The sequence below is a fragment of the Ursus maritimus genome, unplaced genomic scaffold (genome assembly GCF_017311325.1).
Source record: "Ursus maritimus isolate PB19 unplaced genomic scaffold, ASM1731132v1 scaffold_29, whole genome shotgun sequence".
NCBI classification, from domain to species: Eukaryota; Metazoa; Chordata; class Mammalia; order Carnivora; family Ursidae; genus Ursus; species Ursus maritimus.
Genome location: NW_024425452.1, coordinates 28753310 through 28763129, shown reverse-complemented (window position 1 = coordinate 28763129; position 9820 = coordinate 28753310). Strand labels below are relative to the sequence as shown.

The following is a 9820-nucleotide window of genomic DNA, read 5'->3' as shown; positions in this document are numbered from 1 at the left end:
AGTTGATACTAGGTAATAACACTCTATTTCTTCCCCTCCAAACTAGGATTTTCTCATCAAGCAAGACTGCCTTGGATTTTAAAGTGTCTTGTCTCTAAGTTCAATAATTTTAGCGAGTTTTATCAAAAGCTATAAGGAATTTCTTTTGCCTCCCTCCATCTTTATCTAATCAATTTGTCATCAGTGCATGAAGTAACTTTTTTCAAGAAAGTGGATGGAAGAAATTCTGCAGTCACATTGTTCTCAGGAAATCCTTTCTTTTTCTCGTTTTGTTTTGTTTTTAAGATTTTATTTATTTAACACAGAGAGAGGGAGACAGCCAGTGAGAGAGGGAACACAAGCAGGGGGAGGGGGAGAGGAAGAAGGGATCACGCCCTGGGACAAAAGCAGATGCTTAACAACAGAGCCACCCAGGCGCCCCCGGAAATCCTTTCTTTTAAAACTATTTCATGAACACATACTGCTTTTCTCATGTATTTATTAAATTTTCTGCTTTAAGCCTCAAAAAGAACCTCATTAGGCATAATTTTTTTCTCGTTGTTTGAAGTTGTAAGAGAAAATATGGGTTTACTCAGATATTTCCCCAAATACCTCACAAATCTTAGAGAACTTGAGGGTTTATTTCTGGTGCTTCATAAAGGAACATAACTCCTTTACCAGACAATGGCTATCCAAGTTTCAGAGTCTCTCGGTAACAAAAATGTCAAGAATCACGATTTTCTTGAAGTTAAGCGTCACCTACTTTTTTCTTTTTCTCTTCTTTTCTTCCTATCTCTTTTCTTTCTTTCTTTCTTTCTTTCTTTCTTTCTTCCTTCCTTCCTTCCTTCCTTCCTTCCTTCCTTCCTTCCTTTTTGAGAAATTGCGCACTTACAGAGAAGGGGGCCAAGGGAGAGGGGGAGAGAGAGTCCCAGGCAGGCTCCATACCCAGTGGAGTTGACATGGGATCCAATCCCACAACGCTGAGACCATGACCCGAGCCAAATCAAGAGCCAGAAGCCCAGCTGACTGAGCCACCTAGACACCCCCAGTCATTTTTCTCTTGAGTGTTTCCCTCTTTAAAAATGTTAAAAAAGAGATAACTCCTAAAGCTACACATTGTGCATTGTGCATAAATTGTAATGTTCACCTGAGGCTCTGGTCTTTTAACTTGGATATTCCAGAGGTCATATGTGGAAACCAGATTTAATGGAGTGAAAACAGGAACTCCGTGCTATGTCAGCACCCAGTTCTTGTGTGTGAGATTTCCCGTCATTCATTTTACCAGTGTTTATATAGCATTTGTAGTTGCCCTGTAAGGTGCCAGGTATTGAGTACTGAATATTCCAGACATATGTTCTTTGCTGCTGCTGGTGTTGCTGTTGTCAATACTTCAGTTTATATTACTATTCATAATTAAAAGTATAATTACTTTTCTCAAAACACCTAAGTTTTAAAATGAAGGCAAGTACCTTCTGACTGTAGAGCTAAGCTGGATAAACATGGAGTTAACTTTTATTTTGTAATTTATCATATAAATTCTAGTAAGAATTACTTGAAGAGACTCACCTTCTGCCTTAATACATTTATATACCATTATCATTTTTATGTATTTAAACATGAACTGTTTTTGTAAATATAGCCATACATCTTTGAAAACTTCTCTGCTTAAAACATACTATCAATGACAATTATACCTTCTTAAACAAAAATAAGCCAGAATTATGTACTAGAACCATAGATGCCAGTAAGTCTTGGATAAGAAATGTGGCCCCATTTAAATATAAACCTTACTGATTGAGTTATTTGAAACACTGTTTTTATGAAACCCAGGCTTTAGGTTTGAATCTTGGGTGACCCAATTAATTTTCTTTATTTAAAAAGTTGTGATGTTAGTCTTAAATTAGGCCAAATATAAGTTATCATTGGCAAATAGAATTGAGTAAAGTCATACAGGAGAATTGGTGAAAATCTACCAGTAGCTCTTAGAGGTACAGAATCTGAATATTGAAATGGCCTTTTGAAGTCATCTGACTCAATCTCCTACTCCTCTAGAAATCTCTTAACATCCTTGGTTAATGCTTATCTGGGGTTTCATTAACTCTTCTGTAATGGGGTGGTCGCTTTTCATGGGAAGGATGCCTGATATTGAGATGTTACAGCCATTCAGAACTCTCACTGATATTGAACCTAATGGTGTGTCTCTCAACCACGTCATTATGATTTCAACTCCTCCAGAATTTTCTCCCTCATCTACATGAATGACCTTCAAGTATTTAGATAATTCATATGTTTTCCCATGGATTTCTCTTCTCACTAATTAACCCATTGCTTGAATGATATAGTTCAAGACCTTTTACTATTTAACTCACACTCCCTGAAACACACTAGAATTTATTAATATATATCTTTAAATGATGTGCCAAAAGTGATCACCATGTTCCGCATGTGCTCTGACCAGCAGAGCCTACTCGCTGTCACTTCCTGTGATCTAGCCATATGCTTCCATCATCATATCCTGAATATGCACTTTCATTTGGCAGTTATCATTTGATTTGTTCACAGAAAATCTGAGGACAGTATTATTCTTTTTCTAAATAATAAAATTTGTTTGACCATATTTGTGTGTGTGTGTATGTCTGATCCTTTTGTCAGAAAGCTGTAAGGTTAATTGTAAATGCCTGTGTTTGGCAATTTATTGGCTTCTTTTGCTTGATTTTTATTTTTCATTCATTTCACATGTATGTCTTTTAAGAAAAGATATTCACTAAGAGAAAAGTAATTTATGCAACTTGGCAGTGCTTTAGAGGTAATTGGTTCATCAACTTGAATTGGTTTATTCATAAATGAATTATCTATGGCTAGAAACTAATTCATTCAAATGATCAATGAATTAATCAATTATTCAATTCAGTTATAATTTTTGAGTGACCACTGTGTTCAAGGCATTTAATATAAAGAAGAAAGAGACAAGATATCTCCTTATAGCTGTTCTTCCAGAGAGCTTATAAATAATTGGGCAGGAGAGAAATATAAGCACAAGGTAACAGTACAGTGTGAAGGAGTATCCATCCATCCCTCCATTTATCAGTTATACTCTGGGACAGTTAAGACCTACTAAAAATATTCTTACTATCTTCTCATGTATCTTGGGATTTTGTTCATTAATGTTGATTTTTTTTTCTAATTTTCTAGTGTGGAGACTATTCTTCTTGATACATAAACTAAAAGCAAAATGGAAATTGAATAATATTGATTTAGTTTTCCAGAATTTCCAACTATTTTAATATTTCCTTTCTATCTTTCTTTTATTGATTTCTAGTTTGATTTCATTGTGGTAAGAAAACAAATGTTTTACATAATGTCCAAAGTTTTTAGTTTTATTTAGTAGGTGGAATAGGGAAAAATACAACTACTTTAACATCTCAAAAGTAGAAATCCTGGTGGTAGTTTCCTACGTAGCATCTATTTTCTCCTTCTTACTAGCATCCCGAGTTTTGTTTGGGGAGGCAATGTGATAAGTTAAAAATCCTTACCTCCCTAGACTCCTGTGCCTTTAGGGGTGGTCATGTGATCAAGTTTTGGCCCATAATAAAACAGCTAAAGTCTACTGGCTAGGACTTCTAGAAAAGCTATTGTTCTTCTAATAAAAGGGACACCTTCGCCTTTCATCCCTTCTTTCTGACTAATACATATACATGATGCCTGGACGTACAACAGCTTTCTTGTGCCCAAGAGAACAAAAACCACCCACTAAAACTGGCAGAGGAAGAAACCAAACACAACTTGAATTCTTCATCAACTCCTTGAGCAGCTGCACCATCCTTAAGGTTCCCACTAAAGGAGTGTTTATTATGGGGAAAAATCCTATAGGTTTAAGCTGTGCTAGTTAACTTTTTGTTATGTGAACTAAACATAATCTTAGCAAGTTATTCATCCTGCTTTTTCCCACCCAATTTGGAATCAAGCTATCTTTTACTTCACCTTCAAAATTCATCTCAAGGCAAGTTTCACTAGGATGACCTCCATCATCCTACTCTAAAACAGTATTTGGTATTTGGTATGAAGGCCCTGTTCAGCTGCCTTCACACCAAATACAACCTTCTTTCATGCTTTATCTCACTGCATTGTTTTTTAAATTTATGATCCTTTCTTCGTTAAACAACTTCATGAGGGCAGGCATTATGCCTTTTATTTGGCATTTCCCCCCCATGTAATGACAGGAATTTAAACAGAGACCTGAAGTGGAATTGACTTACATGGTAGTAAATACAAGTAAAGCAATGATCTTGGCTTGAGCTATCCGGTTCCGTGGTCTGGCAGAATGTCACACACAAGCTCAGTCATTGCAAATAATGGTTTTCTGGCTGTCAGTTCTAGCACAGTAGAACCATAATGGGGAAATGGAAAAAGTAAGCACCACTTCTCACCATGTTCTCCCTCATACCGCAGGTCTCCCTCTGCCCGTGTTGGATGCTGTAGAGATCACTCACCAATCGGTCCAGGGCTGGCCCAACAGAGAGGGACCAATCACTGTTCTCCAACTACAGCCAGATTTGCCTGCACAGCATTACCTGTGGCTCTAGCCTGGATTCCTGTACAGAAATCTGGCTCTGGCAGTGGCAGCTGGAGAGGGTAATAGGACCTCCTGCTAAATGAAGTCGAGTAAATGAGTGGATGAGCTGCAAGGGTCACTTGCAAGGAGACCAGGAATGGTAAGTTAACAACAACTCATTCAGATAGATGTTTTTGTCATCTAACTCCCAAACCTACCTGTGCCACGAGGGGAAGCCATCTCCCGTGGGAGAGAGGTCAATGGGGTGGGAGACCGTATTCTCACTATTGAGTCTTTCTAGGAGCTAGGGCTTCAAGGCACAAGACTCCTGGTTCCTTCTTTTCTCAATCACCCCTGTCCTCTTTTCACTCTTGCTCCTTGTGCTGTCATTGCTGTTTCTTCTTCTTCTTCTTCTTCTTCTTCTTCTTCTTCCCATTGCTTCTGATGCTGCTTTTTCTTCTTCTTCTTCTTTTTCTTTTTCTTCTTCTTCTTTTTCTCCTCCTCCTCCTCCTCCTCCTCCTTCTTCTTCTTCTTCTTCTTCTTCTTCTCTTCTCCTTCTTCTTCATTTTTTTTCCTTCTTTTCCAGCAGCAGCAGCAGCAGTGGCAGCGGCAGCAGGAGTCAGTCTCAGTTACTTTGCAAACTGAGGGCAGATCTCACTGACTGAAGGAACCTAAGGAGCTTCTTTCTTTTTCTAGAAGAATTCCTCATTGGGTCACGCTTCTCAAACTCTGCTTATTTTCCTCTTCCTTCACCTCTTCCTCATTAGGTATCAGAGAATATTTAGCTCCTCATGGTTGCATAAAACAACCCTTTGCAAAGTAGTCTCTATCAACACACACCTTGTAGGTGGTGTACAGGATAGCCTTGAGGGTGATCTTCCCAGTGTAATCATGGAAGGACTGCCTCTGCCTCTCTTCTTGCTCAGTGATAACATTGTTGGGGTCAAGGTCTTTCTCAGTCCCATGGTTGACAACTTTTATGGAGAAGGATACTTTTATCCTATCATTTTTCATCTATCAGCCAATAAGTTTCACCCACACCTTTTCTCTGACATCTACTACCTCAGAGGGCTTATCCATGCAACAGGATCACATGTGAGTTCAACAGACCAGACCCTGCTTCTGACAGCCTGGGATTTTGATAAAAGCTTCATAGTCTGTCACCATAACAACCTCTATTTTGAACCTCTATATTGGAAAATAGTGTAGACAGTAGGCAACTCCTCCATGGTCTTGGGTCTTCCTGTATTCATCCCTAATGTTCTATGGCTCCTCCATTTCTCTTCTGCTTCAAGTATTTCAAGTGTCTCTGTGTCAGCTCCTGGTCTCCTGGCCACAGTATTGTGTGAAACACCAAGACCCAGGCCTTATTTGGCACTTTTATGTGGCAATTTGGCAGGACTCAATACATGTTTGTTATACAAGCAGATGAACAAAGTTTTCTAAATAGCATTTGCTTCATTGCAGTTTGTTGTTGTTGCTTGCAACTGTCAACTATTTTCTAAGTAACTAGCTTTATAGAATATGGCTGTGTTGGCATATTTCATTTTTCTTAGCACTACTGGAAATAGCTGAGACATTGGACAGGAATTATTGCCAGACTTATATTAAATACATTTAATTAAAGTAAAACAACAGCAATTCATCTGTTCTTTATGAAATTGGCAAGCCCACTTTCTCTGTGGTGCCAAATTTTGGATATATATGTATTTTGTATCTGAAAAGTAGTTACACGCCTAAGGATGTGGGGGATCTTCCTGTACAGATTTTTGTGATGTTTTGGCTCCCTAAAGTTCTCATGCGATAAATGGAATTGTTCTTCTGGGATCCATCTTGGAACCACTATATACTTGCTGTTTGGTTGCTTGTGTGATGCTAGGATGCCTTTATGACCATCCCAAACCCTCACTGATTTTGCCTGAGAAGAAGTAAACTACTTTTCCTTTCTGCTGGAGTCATCATCTTTTCTCTCCACTACTGGAGTCTACTTTCATCTCTCCCCTTTCTTAACTTCTGTCTGGGTTCATTTTTTAATGACTCCAAGGGAAATCTCAGATCTAGTCGCTCTCTGAGGGCAGAACCAATAGTTCTCAGTACCAGTCTCTTATAATGTCCTATGAACAGAATGAGAGGTGTGGGAGTTTTCTGAAATGGAGCATGGAGGACTGAAGGAAAGTCCAATAAGCTAATGCTTGCCACCTATTTACTTGACTTTCAGATGTGGATCCTTTTGGTGTATGCATTTCTTTTAAGAGGCATGGCATATATTCTAATGTATTGAGGAACTCTGAAGAGCAAATATAGATTCATGCACTTTTTTGGACAAAGTAGAAGTGAAATTGTAAATGCATTATAAGTGTATATATGTATATTTAAAAACATATTTTCTACCTATGAATATATAAAAACAAGGAAATTGCCTTTCACAATGACATTGGGTGGATGTACATAGTGGTATATTTAAAATAAAAAATGTCAGGTAAACAAAATACTGTGATTATCAAAATGACATTGAGTCTGGAAATTACAAAGTAAAAATAAAGTATTATATCCTAACATACAGGAAAAAGTGTGGTGTGATGAACAATATACTATACTAATGTTAGAACATTCTTTCTAAGGAAAAAAAAACATGATTCTGAGTATGTACTTAACTCTATGAACCTCAGGTTTTTAATCTATAAAATAGAATGAGTATTTAATGTTAATAATTATCATTAATATTTACTGAGTATTTACCTTTATCACAGAGTAATTGGAAGGATAATTAACAACATAAAACTGAAAATGCTTTAATACCTCCAAAGTGCTACAAACATAGGCTTTATTTAATATAGTTAATAAAAATATATGCAGACAATATTATCACCAGAAAAAGCCAGAAATCAAAGTTTCAATTTGTTAGTCGTGGGAGACGGTATATGCTACATCAGAGTAAAGTTCTACGTGTTAAAACCTTAGCTTTTTGTGTTTATTTAACAAAACATTGCAATAGTGTTTTCTTCCAGAAGAATATCTGAAGTTCAATTATGACTCAACAAACAGCTGCAGAAGATGCTTCTAATTGGTTAAAAAGTTAAAAAATATAACAGCACATTATTAGAAAAAATCAAAGAGTAACAGAAAGCTAATAATGAGCAGTTCCCATTCTACTCCCTTTCCTAGAAGCAAAGTTCTAACTCAGCTGTTTCTTCTGATATTTTTCCAAATTATATGTTTCTTTTTTTTTTTTTTAAGATTTTATTTACTTATTTGAGAGAGAGAGAGTGTGTGTGAGAGCATGAACAATGGGGAGGGGCAGAGGGCGAAGTAGACTCCCCGCTGAGCAGGGAGCCCTGCGGGGCTAGATTCCAGGGTCCTGGGATCAAGACCTGAGCCTGAGCCTAGGGCAGACACTTAACCAACGGAGCCCCGCAGGCTGCCCCAGATTATATGTTTCTAAGAATATTTTTTGGATTGATGATTTTTAGATTATACCATTTGACTTTCTATAATAAAAATGAAGGTTTAGCTTTTTAAACCTTCTCAGCACTCCTCCATTTCTGTTAACTTTACCCTGTCAAACACTGAAATTAAATCAAGGATTGTTGCTTCCATCAAGGTTTATGCAAACACAGCAAACACATTGTCAAAGTAATGCACCATGGGGCAAACCCTCACTTGCGAGGTTTTTGTATTGAACAGTAATTGTCTTACTTCCCACGTGCCCAGTTTGCTGTCTCGATATTTTTAATTTATACCTTTCCATTTGTAGCTCTCTGTGCATTCCCCATAATCTGGATGGTTTCCAGCAGTTCTAGCAGTTACCTCACATTGAGGTCTCTCTTCTCTGTCTTCCTGATTTGATCCTATATTTTCTGAATCCCATCTTTCTCTTTCTTGATTTACTCATGAGTTTGCTGAACAATGTTTTTCAGGACTTCTCAAGAAAGTTTCATGGGAGGTCAATGTGTGGAAATTTGGCACATACGAAAATGCCTGATGTTCTTGTACCCTCACATGTGATGAGGGTTTGGCTGGTTATTTAGTTTGAAAAACATTTTTCCCTCAGAATTTTAAAGTACTTGCTCCAATGTGTTTAATTTTTAGTGCTGCTTGTGAGAAATATCAGTCTTGCTTCTTTGTTCATGACTTGTTTCTTTTACATTTCTGGAGACTTTAGAATTTTCTATTTCCTATACTAAAATTTTATAATGTGTGCTCTCATTATGGATCTATTTTTATTCCTTCTTGCTGTGTAGTAGAAGGTTTTTTCAATTAGAAATGTATATTCTTTATTTCAGGGAAATTCTTTTGATTTCTTTCTTTAATACTCTCTTCCTTCAAATTTTCTTTATTTGTAAAACTGTAATTTGTTGAATATTGGATTTTCTATATAATATCTCTAAGTTTCTTAATTTTTGCTCATAGTTTCCTTTGTTCTTTCTCTTTCTCTCTCTCTTCTCCTCTCTCTATTCATTTGCTTGATATTGTCTTTCAAAGTTTCTATTGCAATTTTTTCAGCAATTATATTTTATAAAATAGTTTCTTTCTTGCTTTCTGATATTTTTCTTTTCCAAAGTATGGTGGGCAGATTTCTAAGATGGGCTCCAAAATTTTTGGCTTCTCATGCACACACCTTAAATAATTAACTCTTTTTGAGTGTGGGAGGAAACTATGATTATGATGGTATATTGTTTTCTTGACTATATTACTTTACATGAAAGAAAGGATTTTGCACAAGTAATTAAGTTTTTGATCAGTAGACTTTGACTTAATTAAAAGAAAGATTGTAGTGGGTAGACAAGGTAATCATTTGAGTCCTTCAAAGGGAGCCCATTGGTCAGTGATAGAAGAAGTCAGAGATCTGTGTTCTTGCTGGTCTAGAGGCAAGTAGCATTCAGGTTAAAAATGGGTTATGGGGTGTAATCGTTCTTTCTGATGGCTGAGTAATATTCCATTGTATATAATGGACCACATCTTCTTAATCCAGTCATCTGTTGAAGGGCATCTCAGCTCCTTCTATGATTTAGCTATTATGGACAATGCTGCTATGAACATTGGGGTGCATATGGCCCTTCTCTTCACTACATCTGTATCTTTGGGGTAAATACCCAGTAGTGCAATGGCTGGGTCATAGGGTAGCTCAATTTTTAACTTTTTAAGGGACCTCCACACTGTTTTCCAAAGTGGCTGTACCAAATAAAAATTATAAAAAAAGAAAAAAGAAAGAAAAAAATGGGTTATGGGGGCTACCTGAGAAGGAATTCTTGGGTGCTCTCCAGGAAATGAGAGAGAGCTGGCCTTTCT

General features: G+C 37.0%; 1 pseudogene; it reads right to left on the bottom strand.

Annotated features, from left to right (window-relative positions):
* Nucleotides 1–734: 734 nt before the first annotated feature.
* On the bottom strand, nucleotides 735–5685 carry LOC103657491 (annotated as a pseudogene).
* Between the last annotated feature and the right edge of the window lie 4135 nt (nucleotides 5686–9820).